Source organism: Gadus morhua, unplaced genomic scaffold (assembly GCF_902167405.1).
Source record: "Gadus morhua unplaced genomic scaffold, gadMor3.0, whole genome shotgun sequence".
NCBI classification, from domain to species: domain Eukaryota; kingdom Metazoa; phylum Chordata; class Actinopteri; order Gadiformes; family Gadidae; genus Gadus; species Gadus morhua.
This window is the reverse complement of record NW_021964144.1, coordinates 153,362-172,533: the sequence shown is the minus strand read 5'-3', so window position 1 is coordinate 172,533 and position 19,172 is coordinate 153,362. Positions and strand designations below refer to the sequence as shown.

At 42.6% G+C, this 19,172-nt stretch overlaps 1 long non-coding RNA gene across 1 annotated transcript in view; it reads left to right on the top strand.

The window, feature by feature from the left end:
• Nucleotides 1-18,425, top strand: part of LOC115539175 (uncharacterized) — a 105,154-nt gene extending 86,729 nt beyond the window's left edge. The window contains exon 3 of the long non-coding RNA XR_003975745.1: nucleotides 18,220-18,425. This is a non-coding gene — a long non-coding RNA (uncharacterized LOC115539175). The remainder of the gene's footprint in view (nucleotides 1-18,219) is intronic.
• The last annotated feature ends 747 nt before the right edge of the window (nucleotides 18,426-19,172 follow it).

Sequence of the window (19,172 nt, the reverse complement as noted above, 5' to 3'; positions counted from 1 at the left end):
CTAATATAATCTGTTTATAGTTTAGTTTATTCGTTTGTTAGATACTTAGTGTCACCATTCAACATGTGTATATTTGGAAGTTGGAAGTCGGAATTTGGATGGTTCCGACTTCCAAATCCCCACATGTTCAATGGACACACTTCCAAATTCCAACTTCCAAATATACATATGTTCAAATGGTCACACTGACGAATTACACCTTCCAACTTCCAAATCGACACTCTGACTCTCTGTAATATATACATAATTACGTTATTGTTAAATGCGTCTTAAAGGTCTTGATTAAACGAATCCAACGCATATTTCTGTTTTCCTGTACGACCGACAGTGGCTGAGATACCATTAGAAACAAGAAGTCTCAGATTCTGTTAGAAACAGAAATAACTATATTCGAACTAGGTCCGCCCCAATTGAAGGAGGGCGGCCGTAACTGTCGATACAGGTAGCGGCTGCACGGCTTTATCATTCATCTGTTCACACACTTCAAGATGGTAAGCAGTCTTGTTCTTCTTACGGGTCCTAATTTGAACGTTGAAGTGATTTCAATTTGTAACTATTTCAGTGTAACACCATCTTCACTACAATTTCAACCCGGTATCATTTCGTGCTCAGGCGCAGAAACGTTAATCTGTGCGCAGCGTGTCGCAGATCACCCCACACATAACCGTGCTGGCAGTGTGAGTGTGCGGCCTTAGTGCGTCACAGAACGACAGGTAAACTAATGCATTCTGAATGGGAGAGTTCTCCGACAATAAACGTCGTTTTTGAGGAGGTCTGCTTACAAATCAGAAATGTTGACATATATATAACTAGATAATAATGTATAGACCTACAGATATTTACTATAGGATGCACTGTACGTCAATTGTAGGAGAACGCTCCCATTCAGTATGCATTGGTTTACATTTCGGTCTGTAGCATTAAAAAAGTCGGACAATCGTAATTTGGGACACGATTCCATAGATTAATAACGTTTGTGCGCATAGACATCTTATAGACGGAGCTTCGAATGCTACCGCCTACCGGCGCTGACGAGACGCGTGGCCGCCATTTTGGAGAGGTCACCCGCTTGAGTAGGAATACGCTGAACGACTGCCCGGCATCTTGTTTCTGCTGCTGTTGCTGCTCTCGGTTCACAACTCCAAGATGGCGGCCGTATTTCTCGCGTCCCAGCAGCAAATGAACCGTCTATGCTATAAGATGTCTATGTTTGTGCGCATGAGCTCGAAATCGCGTGATACCGGGTCGACATATTGATGAGCAATTGTAATTCGGTTGAATGAGGATATTTATTTATTTATTTTTCCATTATTTGTCCATTTCCTCAGAATGTCAACAGAGGGTGCCCCATTTGCGCGAAGCACACGAAGCAACTGAGGGTACACTTGTATGGCAAGCCGAGTGTGCCACAATTCGACTTCAATTAAACGCGTTCTGAAACGCCAGCACGCGTGCCCAGAACGCGTTTTGGTTTTCCAGAACGCGTTCCGGCGTTTCAGCGCGCGCGCCCAGAACGCGTTCCGGCGTTTCAGCGCGCGCGCCCAGCGTTTCAGCGCGCGCGCCCAGAACGCGTTCTGGCATTTCAGCGCGCGCGCCAAGAACGCGTTCCGGCATTTCTGCGCGCGCGCTCAGAACGCATATTAGCATATTAACAGCACGCGTGCTGTTAATATGCTAATGCGCTCCTCCCCTCAATTTTCTCAGCCAATAGATTTGAGCCGTTTTCACCTAATCATATGCTAGGGCAAACACACAGACAACATCAGTCGAGACCAGAGCTCTTCTTTCGCAAATCTTTTCTGTTGTGTCGTTCTTAAAGTCGAAAGATGTTAAGATGTTTCAAATTAGGTGGTTAATGTGGAGGTGGTGAACACTACAAGTACATACACTTTGACTATACACTATCTAAGCTACTTGACCGAACATTGTGTATGGTAAGTGCCGTGGCAACTATGATAACATAATTAAAAAATACTTTTATTTATAGCGTATTGTTTATTACATTTATTTATTACAGCATTACATGAGTCAGCTTATTCGTCTTCTGAGTACAATAAAAACAATAAAAGAGTTCAGAAGTTAGAGTTAAAATTCCATTAGAAGTAAATAAGTCCGTCTGAAGTATTAACATGCAGTTGCAGGTTTTAGCCTGTACGTGGTAGTAGCCTATAAGACGAGGTATAATTCACTTCATCAGTTGGAATGAGACAGATAGAAAAAACTATATATATATAGAATATATAAAATGTAATAGAAAAAATACAATAATAGTGTACTTTATTAAGCCGTTGTGGAAATTCTTTCTCTACATTTAACCTATCTGGTACTACTACACCCAGAGCAGCATGTGGCCACACAGGTACAACTGACAGAGAAGACCACACTGTTATACAAGTCAAAAACCAGTAAAGGAGAAAAAAGCTGCAGCCAGCCCTGTGTAACAACAGGCCGGAGCAGCAAGCAGAGCCAGAGAGCAGCATGCTCAGCAAGAGGCTTTAAAGTCTGCCCAATTAGGCCTTCCTTTGATTCAGTACCTGCCCATCCGGACAGCTCTATCTGCAGGCTTGGGGGAAAGAGACAGACCAAAATATACACAGCCTGTTGGAGAGAGACTGACAGACTTGAGATGCTATTTATTAATAATCATCATAATGTTACTATTACCGTAGTCTCAATAAGGGACATCAAGTCCCCACCAAGTCCATCACCTCTGTAAATAGAAACTTAAAGCTTAAAAATACTTCAGTTCTGAACAATGGAGAAGAATAGGAGAAACTACAGATTCATCTGACTCCATTAAGAACAGTTACGAATAAACTTAAATGTAACCAGGTAAACCAAATTAAACGAATCACAACCAGATATATATTTAAAAACACACACACACACACACACACTCCCGCAGAGGCCAATAGAGAAGAGACAATATCAAGGACTTCAGGGTCAGTTTTTCAAAAGTAATGTGATTTATACAAATCTGGTCTTTGTCTCAAGCTAGGGCACTGCCCATCCATCCAGCTGACTTGTGATTGGTCAACTGATGTGTGACTAAGGTGTGAAGTTCATCTTTACACATTGTACATAATACATAGGCCACAACAATGCATATGCGTAAGATTACCATAAAACCATAAATCAGACTGCTGTCCACATTACAAGGATTAACTCAAGTCAAGTAGCTTAGATAGTGTATAGTCAAAGTGTATGTACTTGTAGTGTTCACCACCTCCACATTAACCACCTAATTTGAAACATCTTAACATCTTTCGACTTTAAGAACGACACAACAGAAAAGATTCGCGAAAGAAGAGCTCTGGTCTCGACTGATGTTGTCTGTGTGTTTGCCCTAGCATATGATTAGGTGAAAACGGCTCAAATCTATTGGCTGAGAAAATTGAGGGGAGGAGTGCATTAGCATATTAACAGCACGCGTGCTGTTAATATGCTAATATGCGTTCTGAGCGCGCGCGCAGAAATGCCGGAACGCGTTCTTGGCGCGCGCGCTGAAATGCCAGAACGCGTTCTGGGCGCGCGCGCTGAAACGCTGGGCGCGCGCGCTGAAACGCCGGAACGCGTTCTGGGCGCGCGCGCTGAAACGCCGGAACGCGTTTTGGAAAACCAAAACGCGTTCTGGCCACGCGTGCTGGCGTTTCAGAACGCGTTTAATTGAAGTCGAATTGTGGCACACTCGGCTTGCCATACACTTGAAGGGAGTTCACCAAGTGAAAAACGTGGAGGAGAATATTCTACTTGTCCAATGGTCCAGTGGACGGTGAGTCAAAGTCCTAGTTGATAGATAGATAGATAGATAAATACTTTAATAATCCCAGAGGGAAATTATTTAATTATTAATTAATTTAATTAATTATTAGTTGAGTGCTCAACTACTGTTATTATTCTTTATATATTTATTTTTCTTTATTTAACCTTTCTTTCCACTACAGCACTTGCTGCATTGTCTGCAATTAAAGCATTCTGTAGTTTCAGATGTAATTATTCCTAACCCTATCAACAGCCAAGTCTTGATGGAAACTGTTCTTGTTTTTAGGGTTGCAGGTAAACTGACATGCCGGGTTTGCGACAAGGTGGGCCTGTCCCGCCTGGACAGACACCTGGCCGACCTCCACCAACTTACTCCAAACGTGAGTTCACTTAAAAAAAACAACATGCTACCTTTATTGATCCACATAGGAAATATCCATGACGCAGCAGAACACAATGGACATCAATAAAAGATATTCTTATAAAATGTACAAATATAAAACAGTGAAATAAGAAATAGATATAGAGTGAAAACTTTTGTTATACATTTGGATCTGTCTCCACATTGTGTTTACAATTGCCTTATAATTGATTCAATATTTGTATTCATTAAAATAAACTTGCAGGAGGTCGATGAGCAGATGCTTCTGTCAAAGCAGCGGCTAATTGTGCAGAAGCTCAGGGAGCTGAGGGCGACAAGCCCGACTCTAGCCATGGTGTCGAGGTTGGATAAAGCCGTCTCAACCCCCAAGCGCTCTCCATCGGCCCCTCCTCCACCTTCTCCAGGACCAGTTGCCACCCATGGATTCCTGTCTTCCTCCCCATCCACCCCTGCCCCCATGCCTATCCATCCTGTGGATAGCCCTTCCACTCTCGTCTCCAGTGCAGTGCAGTGCATGTCATGCACTGCACTGGAGAAGAGGGTGGAAGGGCTGGAGTTGGACGTCCGTCAGCTGCAGGCCACGATGTCCCTGCAGCATGACAGCAGCACGGCCACCTCTTCAGCCGCCCTTGCCAGCCCCATTCAGTACCTGAACACTGGGCCGGCACCGAGTACACAGCCCCAACCCTCCGAACTCTTTTCGTTTTTATCCTTCTTGGAAGAGGACCTAACCCTAACCCAGTATTAATAAATAAATGTTTGATTGTTGACCCGTCTTATCGTCTTGTTTACTGATTAAGTGACATTTTTAATTGGGAAAAGTAATGGTGAAATTAATCTCAAAACATATTATACATAGAATATACTTAAACCCCTGTAGATGTTGGTGTGTTTGACACAATGTTTTGATTTTGACAAATTATAAATACTATAATACTAATAAATACTAATATAATCTGTTTATAGTTTAGTTTATTCGTTTGTTAGATACTTAGTGTCACCATTCAACATGTGTATATTTGGAAGTTGGAAGTCGGAATTTGGATGGTTCCGACTTCCAAATCCCCACATGTTCAATGGACACACTTCCAAATTCCAACTTCCAAATATACATATGTTCAAATGGTCACACTGACGAATTACACCTTCCAACTTCCAAATCGACACTCTGACTCTCTGTAATATATACACAATTACGTTATTGTTAAATGCGTCTTAAAGGTCTTGATTAAACGAATCCAACGCATATTTCTGTTTTCCTGTACGACCGACAGTGGCTGAGATACCATTAGAAACAAGAAGTCTCAGATTCTGTTAGAAACAGAAATAACTATATTCGAACTAGGTCCGCCCCAATTGAAGGAGGGCGGCCGTAACTGTCGATACAGGTAGCGGCTGCACGGCTTTATCATTCATCTGTTCACACACTTCAAGATGGTAAGCAGTCTTGTTCTTCTTACGGGTCCTAATTTGAACGTTGAAGTGATATCAATTTGTAACTATTTCAGTGTAACACCATCTTCACTACAATTTCAACCCGGTATCATTTCGTGCTCAGGCGCAGAAACGTTAATCTGTGCGCAGCGTGTCGCAGATCACCCCACACATAACCGTGCTGGCAGTGTGAGTGTGCGGCCTTAGTGCGTCACAGAACGACAGGTAAACTAATGCATTCTGAATGGGAGAGTTCTCCGACAATAAACGTCGTTTTTGAGGAGGTCTGCTTACAAATCAGAAATGTTGACATATATATAACTAGATAATAATGTATAGACCTACAGATATTTACTATAGGATGCACTGTACGTCAATTGTAGGAGAACGCTCCCATTCAGTATGCATTGGTTTACATTTCGGTCTGTAGCATTAAAAAAGTCGGACAATCGTAATTTGGGACACGATTCCATAGATTAATAACGTTTGTGCGCATAGACATCTTATAGACGGAGCTTCGAATGCTACCGCCTACCGGCGCTGACGAGACGCGTGGCCGCCATTTTGGAGAGGTCACCCGCTTGAGTAGGAATACGCTGAACGACCGCCCGGCATCTTGTTTCTGCTGCTGTTGCTGCTCTCGGTTCACAACTCCAAGATGGCGGCCGTATTTCTCGCGTCCCAGCAGCAAATGAACCGTCTATGCTATAAGATGTCTATGTTTGTGCGCATGAGCTCGAAATCGCGTGATACCGGGTCGACATATTGATGAGCAATTGTAATTCGGTTGAATGAGGATATTTATTTATTTATTTTTCCATTATTTGTCCATTTCCTCAGAATGTCAACAGAGGGTGCCCCATTTGCGCGGAGCACACGAAGCAACTGAGGGTACACTTGAAGGGAGTTCACCAAGTGAAAAACGTGGAGGAGAATATTCTACTTGTCCAATGGTCCAGTGGACGGTGAGTCAAAGTCCTAGTTGATAGATAGATAGATAGATAAATACTTTAATAATCCCAGAGGGAAATTATTTAATTATTAATTAATTTAATTAATTATTAGTTGAGTGCTCAACTACTGTTATTATTCTTTATGTATTTATTTTTCTTTATTTAACCTTTCTTTCCACTACAGCACTTGCTGCATTGTCTGCAAGTAAAGCATTCTGTAGTTTCAGATGTAGTTATTCCTAACCCTATCAACAGCCAAGTCTTGATGGAAACTGTTCTTGTTTTTAGGGTTACAGGTAAACTGACATGCCGGGTTTGCGACAAGGTGGGCCTGTCCCGCCTGGACAGACACCTGGCCGACCTCCACCAACTTCCTCCAAACGTGAGTTCACTTAAAAAAAACAACATGCTACCTTTATTGATCCACATAGGAAATATCCATGACGCAGCAGAACACAATGGACATCAATAAAAGATATTCTTATAAAATGTACAAATATAAAACAGTGAAATAAGAAATAGATATAGAGTGAAAACTTTTGTTATACATTTGGATCTGTCTCCACATTGTGTTTACAATTGCCTTATAATTGATTCAATATTTGTATTCATTAAAATAAACTTGCAGGAGGTCGATGAGCAGATGCTTCTGTCAAAGCAGCGGCTAATTGTGCAGAAGCTCAGGGAGCTGAGGGCGACAAGCCCGACTCTAGCCATGGTGTCGAGGTTGGATAAAGCCGTCTCAACCCCCAAGCGCTCTCCATCGGCCCCTCCTCCACCTTCTCCAGGACCAGTTGCCACCCATGGATTCCTGTCTTCCTCCCCATCCACCCCTGCCCCCATGCCTATCCATCCTGTGGATAGCCCTTCCACTCTCGTCTCCAGTGCAGTGCATGTCATGCACTGCACTGGAGAAGAGGGTGGAAGGGCTGGAGTTGGACGTCCGTCAGCTGCAGGCCACGATGTCCCTGCAGCATGACAGCAGCACGGCCACCTCTTCAGCCGCCCTTGACAGCCCCAGTCAGTACCTGAACACTGGGCCGGCACCGAGTACACAGCCCCAATCCTCCGAACTCTTTTCGTTTTTATCCTTCTTGGAAGAGGACCTAACCCTAACCCAGTATTAATAAATAAATGTTTGATTGTTGACCCGTCTTATCGTCTTGTTTACTGATTAAGTGACATTTTTAATTGGGAAAAGTAATGGTGAAATTAATCTCAAAACATATTATACATAGAATATACTTAAACCCCTGTAGATGTTGGTGTGTTTGACACAATGTTTTGATTTTGACAAATTATAAATACTATAATACTAATAAATACTAATATAATCTGTTTATAGTTTAGTTTATTCGTTTGTTAGATAGTTAGTGTCACCATTCAACATGTGTATATTTGGAAGTTGGAAGTCGGAATTTGGATGGTTCCGACTTCCAAATCCCCACATGTTCAATGGACACACTTCCAAATTCCAACTTCCAAATATACATATGTTCAAATGGTCACACTGACGAATTACACCTTCCAACTTCCAAATCGACACTCTGACTCTCTGTAATATATACACAATTACGTTATTGTTAAATGCGTGTTAAAGGTCTTGATTAAACGAATCCAACGCATATTTCTGTTTTCCTGTACGACCGACAGTGGCTGAGATACCATTAGAAACAAGAAGTCTCAGATTCTGTTAGAAACAGAAATAACTATATTCGAACTAGGTCCGCCCCAATTGAAGGAGGGCGGCCGTAACTGTCGATACAGGTAGCGGCTGCACGGCTTTATCATTCATCTGTTCACACACTTCAAGATGGTAAGCAGTCTTGTTCTTCTTACGGGTCCTAATTTGAACGTTGAAGTGATTTCAATTTGTAACTATTTCAGTGTAACACCATCTTCAATACAATTTCAACCCGGTATCATTTCGTGCTCAGGCGCAGAAACGTTAATCTGTGCGCAGCGTGTCGCAGATCACCCCACACATAACCGTGCTGGCAGTGTGAGTGTGCGGCCTTAGTGCGTCACAGAACGACAGGTAAACTAATGCATTCTGAATGGGAGAGTTCTCCGACAATAAACGTCGTTTTTGAGGAGGTCTGCTTACAAATCAGAAATGTTGACATATATATAACTAGATAATAATGTATAGACCTACAGATATTTACTATAGGATGCACTGTCCGTCAATTGTAGGAGAACGCTCCCATTCAGTATGCATTGGTTTACATTTCGGTCTGTAGCATTAAAAAAGTCGGACAATCGTAATTTGGGACACGATTCCATAGATTAATAACGTTTGTGCGCATAGACATCTTATAGACGGAGCTTCGAATGCTACCGCCTACCGGCGCTGACGAGACGCGTGGCCGCCATTTTGGAGAGGTCACCCGCTTGAGTAGGAATACGCTGAACGACCGCCCGGCATCTTGTTTCTGCTGCTGTTGCTGCTCTCGGTTCACAACTCCAAGATGGCGGCCGTATTTCTCGCGTCCCAGCAGCAAATGAACCGTCTATGCTATAAGATGTCTATGTTTGTGCGCATGAGCTCGAAATCGCGTGATACCGGGTCGACATATTGATGAGCAATTGTAATTCGGTTGAATGAGGATATTTATTTATTTATTATTCCATTATTTGTCCATTTCCTCAGAATGTCAACAGAGGGTGCCCCATTTGCGCGAAGCACACGAAGCAACTGAGGGTACACTTGAAGGGAGTTCACCAAGTGAAAAACGTGGAGGAGAATATTCTACTTGTCCAATGGTCCAGTGGACGGTGAGTCAAAGTCCTAGTTGATAGATAGATAGATAGATAAATACTTTAATAATCCCAGAGGGAAATTATTTAATTATTAATTAATTTAATTAATTATTAGTTGAGTGCTCAACTACTGTTATTATTCTTTATATATTTATTTTTCTTTATTTAACCTTTCTTTCCACTACAGCACTTGCTGCATTGTCTGCAAGTAAAGCATTCTGTAGTTTCAGATGTAGTTATTCCTAACCCTATCAACAGCCAAGTCTTGATGGAAACTGTTCTTGTTTTTAGGGTTACAGGTAAACTGACATGCCGGGTTTGCGACAAGGTGGGCCTGTCCCGCCTGGACAGACACCTGGCCGACCTCCACCAACTTCCTCCAAACGTGAGTTCACTTAAAAAAAACAACATGCTACCTTTATTGATCCACATAGGAAATATCCATGACGCAGCAGAACACAATGGACATCAATAAAAGATATTCTTATAAAATGTACAAATATAAAACAGTGAAATAAGAAATAGATATAGAGTGAAAACTTTTGTTATACATTTGGATCTGTCTCCACATTGTGTTTACAATTGCCTTATAATTGATTCAATATTTGTATTCATTAAAATAAACTTGCAGGAGGTCGATGAGCAGATGCTTCTGTCAAAGCAGCGGCCAATTGTGCAGAAGCTCAGGGAGCTGAGGGCGACAAGCCCGACTCTAGCCATGGTGTCGAGGTTGGATAAAGCCGTCTCAACCCCCAAGCGCTCTCCATTGGCCCCTCCTCCACCTTCTCCAGGACCAGTTGCCACCCATGGATTCCTGTCTTCCTCCCCATCCACCCCTGCCCCCATGCCTATCCATCCTGTGGATAGCCCTTCCACCCTCTTCTCCAGTGCAGTGCAAGTCATGCACTGCACTGGAGAAGAGAGTGGAAGGGCTGGAGTTGGACGTCCGTCAGCTGCAGGCCACGATGTCCCTGCAGCATGACAGCAGCACGGCCACCTCTTCAGCCGCCCTTGCCAGCCCCAGTCAGTACCTGAACACTGGGCCGGCACCGAGTACACAGCCCCAACCCTCCGAACTCTTTTCGTATTTATCCTTCTTGGAAGAGGACCTAACCCTAACCCAGTATTAATAAATAAATGTTTGATTGTTGACCCGTCTTATCGTCTTGTTTACCGATTAAGTGACATTTTTAATTGGGAAAAGTAATGGTGAAATTAATCTCAAAACATATTATACATAGAATATACTTAAACCCCTGTAGATGTTGGTGTGTTTGACACAATGTTTTGATTTTGACAAATTATAAGTGCTATAATACTAATAAATACTAATATAATCTGTTTATAGTTTAGTTTATTCGTTTGTTAGATACTTAGTGTCACCATTCAACATGTGTATATTTGGAAGTTGGAAGTCGGAATTTGGATGGTTCCGACTTCCAAATCCCCACATGTTCAATGGACACACTTCCAAATTCCAACTTCCAAATATACATATGTTCAAATGGTCACACTGACGAATTACACCTTCCAACTTCCAAATCGGCACTCTGACTCTCTGTAATATATACATAATTACGTTATTGTTAAATGCGTCTTAAAGGTCTTGATTAAACGAATCCAACGCATATTTCTGTTTTCCTGTACGACCGACAGTGGCTGAGATACCATTAGAAACAAGAAGTCTCAGATTCTGTTAGAAACAGAAATAACTATATTCGAACTAGGTCCGCCCCAATTGAAGGAGGGCGGCCGTAACTGTCGATACAGTTAGCGGCTGCACGGCTTTATCGTTCATCTGTTCACACACTTCAAGATGTTAAGCAGTCTTGTTCTTCTTACGGGTCCTAATTTGAACGTTGAAGTGATTTCAATTTGTAACTATTTCAGTGTAACACCATCTTCACTACAATTTCAACCCGGTATCATTTCGTGCTCAGGCGCAGAAACGCTAATCTGTGCGCAGCGTGTCGCAGATCACCCCACACATAACCGTGCTGGCAGTGTGAGTGTGCGGCCTTAGTGCGTCACAGAACGACAGGTAAACTAATGCATTCTGAATGGGAGAGTTCTCCGACAATAAACGTCGTTTTTGAGGAGGTCTGCTTACAAATCAGAAATGTTGACATATATATAACTAGATAATAATGTATAGACCTACAGATATTTACTATAGGATGCACTGTACGTCAATTGTAGGAGAACGCTCCCATTCAGTATGCATTGGTTTACATTTCGGTCTGTAGCATTAAAAAAGTCGGACAATAGTAATTTGGGACACGATTCCATAGATTAATAACGTTTGTGCGCATAGACATCTTATAGACGGAGCATCGAATGCTACCGCCTACCCGCGCTGACGAGACGCGTGGCCGCCATTTTGGAGAGGTCACCCGCTTGAGTAGGAATACGCTGAACGACCGCCCGGCATCTTGTTTCTGCTGCTGTTGCTGCTCCCGGTTCACCACTCCAAGATGGCGGCCGTATTTCTCGCGTCCCAGCAGCAAATGCTCCGTCTATGCTATAAGATGTCTATGTTTGTGCGAATGAGCTCGAAATCGCGTGATACCGGGTCGACATATTGATGAGCAATTGTAATTCGGTTGAATGAGGATATATATTTATTTATTTTTCCATTATTTGTCCCTTTCCTCAGCATGTCAACAGAGGGTGCCCCATTTGCGCGAAGCACATGTAGCAACTGAGGGTACACTTGAAGGGAGTTCACCAAGTGAAAAACGTGGAGGAGAATATTCTACTTGTCCAATGGTCCAGTGGACGGTGAGTCAAAGTCCTAGTTGATAGATAGATAGATAGATAAATACTTTAATAATCCCAGAGGGAAATTATTTAATTATTAATTAATTTAATTAATTATTAGTTGAGTGCTCAACTACTGTTATTATTCTTTATATATTTATTTTTCTTTATTTAACCTTTCTTTCCACTACAGCACTTGCTGCATTGTCTGCAAGTAAAGCATTCTGTAGTTTCAGATGTAATTATTCCTAACCCTATCAACAGCCAAGTCTTGATGGAAACTGTTCTTGTTTTTAAGGTTACAGGTAAACTGACATGCCGGGTTTGCGACAAGGTGGGCCTGTCCCGCCTGGACAGACACCTGGCCGACCTCCACCAACTTCCTCCAAACGTGAGTTCACTTAAAAAACAAAACATGCTACCTTTATTGATCCACATAGGAAATATCCATGACGCAGCAGAACACAATGGACATCAATAAAAGATATTCTTATAAAATGTACAAATATAAAACAGTGAAATAAGAAATAGATGTAGAATGAAAACTTTTGTTATACATTTGGATCTGTCTCCACATTGTGTTTACAATTGCCTTATAATTGATTCAATATTTGTATTCATTAAAATAAACTTGCAGGAGGTCGATGAACAGATCCTTCTGTCCAAGCAGCGGCTTATCGTGCAGAAGCTCAGGGAGCTGAGGGCCACAAGCCCGACTCTACCCATGGTGTCTAGGTTGGATAAACCCGGCTCAACCCCCAAGCGCTCTCCATCGGACCCTCCTCCACCTTCTCCAGGACCAGTTGCCACCCTTGGATTCCTGGCTTCCTCCCCATCCACCCCTGCCCCCATGCCTATCCATCCTGTGGATAGCCCTTCCACTCTCTTCTCCAGTGCAGTGCAGTGCATGTCATGCACTGCACTGGAGAAGAGGGTGGAAGGGCTGGAGTTGGAAGTCCGTCAGCTGCAGGCCACGATGTCCCTGCAGCATGACAGCAGCACGGCCACCTCTTCAGCCGCCCTTGCCAGCCCCAGTCATTACCTGAACACTGGGCCGGCACCGAGTACACAGCCCCAACCCTCCGAACTCTTTTCGAATGTATTCTTCTGGGAAGAGGACCTAACCCTAACCCAGTATTGATAAATAAACGTTTTTATTGTTGACCCGTCTTATCGTCTTGTTTACTGATTAAGTGACATTTTCAATTGGGAAAAGTAATGGTCAAATTAACCCTCATAGGGTGTTCGTGTTTTTGTTACACAGGAGGTGCTGCTGGGTCTGGTGGACCCATTGCATTTTAGGCCTTTTAATTCAATGTAATCTAACTTTTTTTTTAAATACTCACCAAATGGTTACTTCAACCCAATTGCAAGTAATATAAACAACACATATGTTAAATTTGATCCCTTTACCTTTGTTAAATCACATTTATGAATAGAGGTGCCACTCGTTTTTGTTTCTTTTTGTATTAAAATGCAACAAAATAAGGAAATGCCTCATAAAACAGGCATAACTGGGAAATAATCAACATCATTAGAAATTGAAACATACTCAATAACATCTGTCTGAACAACACATTAAAGCCTTTGAACACAGCCATTATACGTATATCAGACTATACCACACATGAGGGGCAGAGTCTCACTGTGTGTGTATTGCATATGTATTTTTTGCACTGGTTGCATGTATATTGTGTTTTTCTGTCCATCATGGGTCCACACACTTCACAGCGTTTCTTTTTGGCTGACGGGCTGGTCCTACATCTGGCTGCTTGCGGGTTGTTTCTGGGGCTGACTGCTTGCGGGTTGTTCCTGGGGCTGGCTGCTTGCGGGTTGTTCCTGGGGCTGGCTGCTTGCGGGTTGGTCCTGGGGCTGGCTGCTTGCGGGTTGGTCCTGGGGCTGGCTGCTTGCGGGTTGGTCCTGGGGCTGGCTGCTTGCGGGTTGTTCCTGGGGCTGGCTGCTTGCGAGTTGGTCCTGGGGCTGGCTGCTCGCGGGCTGGTACTGGGGCTGGCTACTCGCGGGTTGGTCCTGGGGTTGGCAGCTCGCGGGCTGGTCCTGGCTGCCCACGGGATGTTCCTGGGGCTGGCTGCTTGCGGGCTGGTCCTGGCTGCTCACGGGATGGTCCTGGGGCTTGCTGCTCGCAGGCTTGTCCTGGCTGCTGAAGGGCTAGTCCTGAGGCTCTTTTACGTTTCGGAGCTGGCTGATGCTCATCCTCCTCTTCAAACTCGGTGTCAGACTCTGAAATGTTATCCTCACTTTCCGAAACTATTTCCTCTGCATCACCATCAAAACCCTCTGTCTCTTCAAATATCAACTGTAGGGCAGTCTGAACAGAGAATCGCTTTGCCATCTTGATCAGTTGTGGAATGGAACCACGCTGACAGAGCTTTTTTATAGTGTCAGGTCCCCAAACTTGATAGTGTTGGGTGCTCCAATTTTGCAACCTTGTGCGGGATGCACAAGGTCCCTCACAGAAAATGAGCCAAAGCCAATGAATCTTAGTTCAAAAAAATAATTATTTGTATCACTTTTATAAAGCTAAAAACTGAAAACGGGTCCCACAGACCCGAACACCGAAGGGTTAATCTCAACACATATTATACATAGAATATACATGGAACCCTGTAGATGTTGGTGTGTTTGTCACAATGTATTGATTTTCACAAATTATAAATACGTTTAGTTTATTCGTTTACTAAAGACTTAGTCTCACCATTCAACATATGTGGATTTGGAAGTTGCAAGTTGTAGTTTTTTCTCACCATTGAACGTATGTCGATTTGGAAGTTGGAATTTGGAAGTTGGATTTTGTTGTCAGTGTCACCTTTGAACATATGTAGATTTGGAAGTTGGATTTTTATCACTGTCGCCATTGAACATATGTCGATTTGGAAGTTGGAAGTTGTATTTTTTTCACCATTGAACGTGTGTCGATTTGGAAGTTGGAAGTTGGAAGTTGGATTTTATTGGTCAGAGTCCACCATTGAACATACATAGATTTGGAAGTTGGAAGTTGGATTTTTTCTCACCATTGAATGTATGTCGATTTGGATGTTGGAAGTTGGATATTTTGTTTCAGAGTCCACTATTGAACATATATAGATTTGGAAGTTGGAAGTTGGTGTTGATTTGGGCAGACCCTCGCTGCTATAAAAGTGGGAGCTGCACAACAATGTAATTTACCCCAGCGGACCTTCATGATGGTAAGTGCTCTTCTTGGCTTCCCATAGGAATACCATCTTCACTACATATTGAGAAGCATTTGTAATTTGTTTGAATGTTTACTTCTATTTTATTGTTGTCCATCATCTGTCCATCTCCTCAGTCATCGAGAGAAAATTGTGACTTCAGAGAGTGCCCAATTTGCGGGAAGCTCATTTCCCAACTGAGTCAACACCTACAAGGAGTTCATAAAGTGAGCAACGTTCAGGAAAGAACCCTGCTCCTCAACTGGTCCAGTGGGCGGTGGGTCAAAGTCATAGCTGGGTGTTGCAAGCAGTGCTCAACTATTGTTTTTCTTTCTTTCTATCTTTCTTTTTCTTTATCTAACCTTACTTTCCACTACAGCACTCACTGCATGTTCTGCAAGAAATGCATTCTCTAGTTTCAGATGTATTTATTCATAACACTATCCCCAGCCAAGGCCTTGATGGAAGCTGTTCATGTTCATTTTAGTGTTACAGGTCGATTCAACTGCCGAGTTTGCGACACAGACCTGTGTCGCAGACACTTGGCGGTCGTCCACCTACTTCCTCCAGATGTGAGTTAACTCAATTTGTTGAACGCCCTCTTTCATTCAACCATATTGAATGATATATATACGATATGAGATACTATATGTAGGGAAACTGATTCAAAATAATTTTCTTAAATGAAATAAGTGTAAACACCTCTTTAACATAAGCCTATATCTGTTGATTTGCTTTTCATTAACGCCCATCCAAGGAAAGAGACAGACATTTGATATGACATTTTTAATTCGGAAAAATTATGATCTCATTCATCGCATCATATATTATACACAGAATACACATAAAGACTGACATTTGAAGTGACATTTTAAAATAATGTGTAACCTTTATTGATCCACAAAAATCCATGACACAGCAGAACAGAATGGAAATGTCCGAATTGTAATGATAAAATCACGGATGAGGGGCGAGGATCCCAGGACACACTGCATTTAAATATCGAAATATCGAAACTTCTAGACTTTGAATTTGTTCAATAACCCGTGATTATCAAGAAAAGAGCTTCTAATAAAATGTACAAATATAAAAGAGTGAAATAAGAAAAATAACTTTTGTTATATATTTGCAACAGTCCCCGCCCACACCTGCTGCACAACGAGACCCTCCCTGTGATGAGGACCTCAACACTGGGACCACGCCCACACCCAAGTCACCCGCTTCACAGCGAGACCCTCCCAGTGATGAGGTCATGGCATCCGTGGAGCTGGAGGAATCCGACTCAGAGGAACCTGAAGTGGGGCGCCCACTGAAACGTTGAGTGATGAAGAGGAAGCTATCGTTTTCTGGGGCGGTGGTGGAATAAAGCGGGGCTATTACAGGCCCAAGCCACCCGCCACAAAGTTTCAAGGAGCCAGGAAGATGGTGGTTGTTCTGAAAGATATTAGCTTACTTGCATTAAAATGTTGTTATGTTGATAAGTTCCATTGTTTTTATGTTATTATTTTCTATTATTGATATGTTTTAATGTTCCATTGTAACAGTATTAATAAATAAATGATTGATTGTTGACCGTCTTATCGTCTTGTTTACTGATTAAGTGACATTTTTAATTGGGAAAAGTAATGGTCAGATTAATCTCAACACATATTATACATAGAATATACTTAAAACCCTGTAGATGTTGGTGTGTTTGTCAAAATGTTTTGATTTTGACAAATTATAAATACTATAAGTAGTTTATTTATAATTTGTTTATAGTTTAGTTTATTCGTTTGTTAAATACTTAGTGTCACCATTCAACATGTGTAGATTTGGAAGTCGAAAGCTGGGAAGGTTCCGACTTCCAACTTCCAAATCCACACATGTTCAATGGTCACACTTCCAGCTTCCAACTTCCAAATCGACATATGTTCAATGGTGACACTGACAGATTCCAACTTCCAACTTCCAAATCCACACATGTTCAATGGTCACACTTCCAACTTCCAAATCTACATATGTTCAATGGTGACACTGACAGATTCCAACTTCCAACTTCCAAATCGACATATGTTCACAAAAATTCCAAATTGGGCAGTGTAAGGTCTGGCTGGATCTGGGTGACACTGACAGATTCCAACTTCTACACACACCTACCAAACATGTAGCACACACGCACACATGCACACGTATATGTCCACACACGCACACACACACACACACACACACACACACACACACACACACACACACACACGCATATATAAAACAATATAAATGTCAGGACACAGAACGGGAATCAATAGCAGATCAAAAGGGTTTATTTCCATACAGTCCAGCGGGCAAATCAGATTCCAGGTACAGGCAGGGTTCGTAAACGGGCAGGCAGGCAGACAGATACTGACGGACAGCTACAGGCAAGATATCCAAAAACTGATAGGCAGAAGGCTTAGTCCAAACAGGCAGGGTTCAAAACCGGGAAGAACAGAAACTATAGTCTCTCTTTAAAGAGCTTCACGCTAGTCGCACTCACGTGGCAGTCGGGTAGCATACAGTACCTAACGTGACGATCTGACAAAGTGAGCAGAAAGGGCAGCGTTTAAATACTCCACCAATCAATGCAAAATGAGGGACAGGTGGACAGAGAAAATGGAGGGCACAAACAAAAGGCAGGAAGTCGCCCAAATAAGGACATGGGTGTCACCCCGGACACATGACCAACACATGGCTCCAAACATAAACAAAGTCCCGAACTATCACACTCCAACAGGTAGGGGGAGACAAAAACAACAGTCCATGCGAGGATCCTGACAATAAAACATTTAAGAAGGAATGCAAATGAGGCATTATCAATTATAATACAAACATAATTAAAACACATAATTAAAACACATACAAGCTTCGGGTCCAATGTTTCCAGAAGCAGGATGAGTATATCTTGTGTCACTCTGAGAGTTGTTAATTATGTTTGTTTTTCGCACAGTCGGCCTCATAGGTGTTGTCGTCCCTCCTCCAAGCTTGGGGGGAGATGGGCCTCCCCGGGTCCCCAAGCTTGACGGACATCCGTTCAGCCGTGGCCACATACGTGAGTATCAAAAACACGTGATAAGGAATTGGTCAATTTGGTGCATTTTGCTTCCGTTACGCACATTCGATGCAAACACATTCTTGTTTGTAATTGCCCCTCTTTTTCTTTGTTTGTAGAACTTCGAGACCAACCACTCAGAGGTCCGCAGGAGTCTGAGTGAATTCATGTGCCACGACGTCCACACGCAGGAGCGCTTTTATGCGCTCCACAAGACATTACCACGGGCCAAGCAGATGAGGGACCTCTTCGTCTGCTTGGCACAGCAGGAGCCTTCATCTGATTCCTCCTCCTCACCCGCTCCTGCTGCTGCTGGCTCCTCCTCCCCCGCTCCTGCTGCTGCTGGCTCCTCCTCCCCCGCTCCTGCTGGCTCCTCCTCCCCCGCTCCTGCTGGCTCCTCCTCCTCCTCCTCCAGTCGTGCTGGCTCCATGAAGAAGAGGCTAAGGCCCTCTGTGGCCCAATTTTTGGCCAGAAAGGTGAAGGAGAGAGTGGGGATTTCTCCCCGAAAGAGCAGGAGGAGGGCAGTCATTGTCCTGAAAAAACTAACCGTTGAGTAGTTCAGTTCAGTTCTATATATTTATTATTCGTGTTGTGTTTCAGTTCTATATATTTATTCATGTTATGTTCAAGTTCTTAATATTTATTCATGTTCCGTGTTTTAGTTATATATATTTATTCATGTTCCGTGTTTTAGTTATATATATTTATTCATGTTCCGTGTTAGAAACGTTTCAATAAAAAAAACATTTGGAAACTGGTCGTTGTTTGTCCATTTTTATGGGGTCAGAACAGTCTCATTAATAATGAATGCAAAGAGAAGGATTAACAAATGTATTTTGTAATTTTTATATAAATTACTCTCT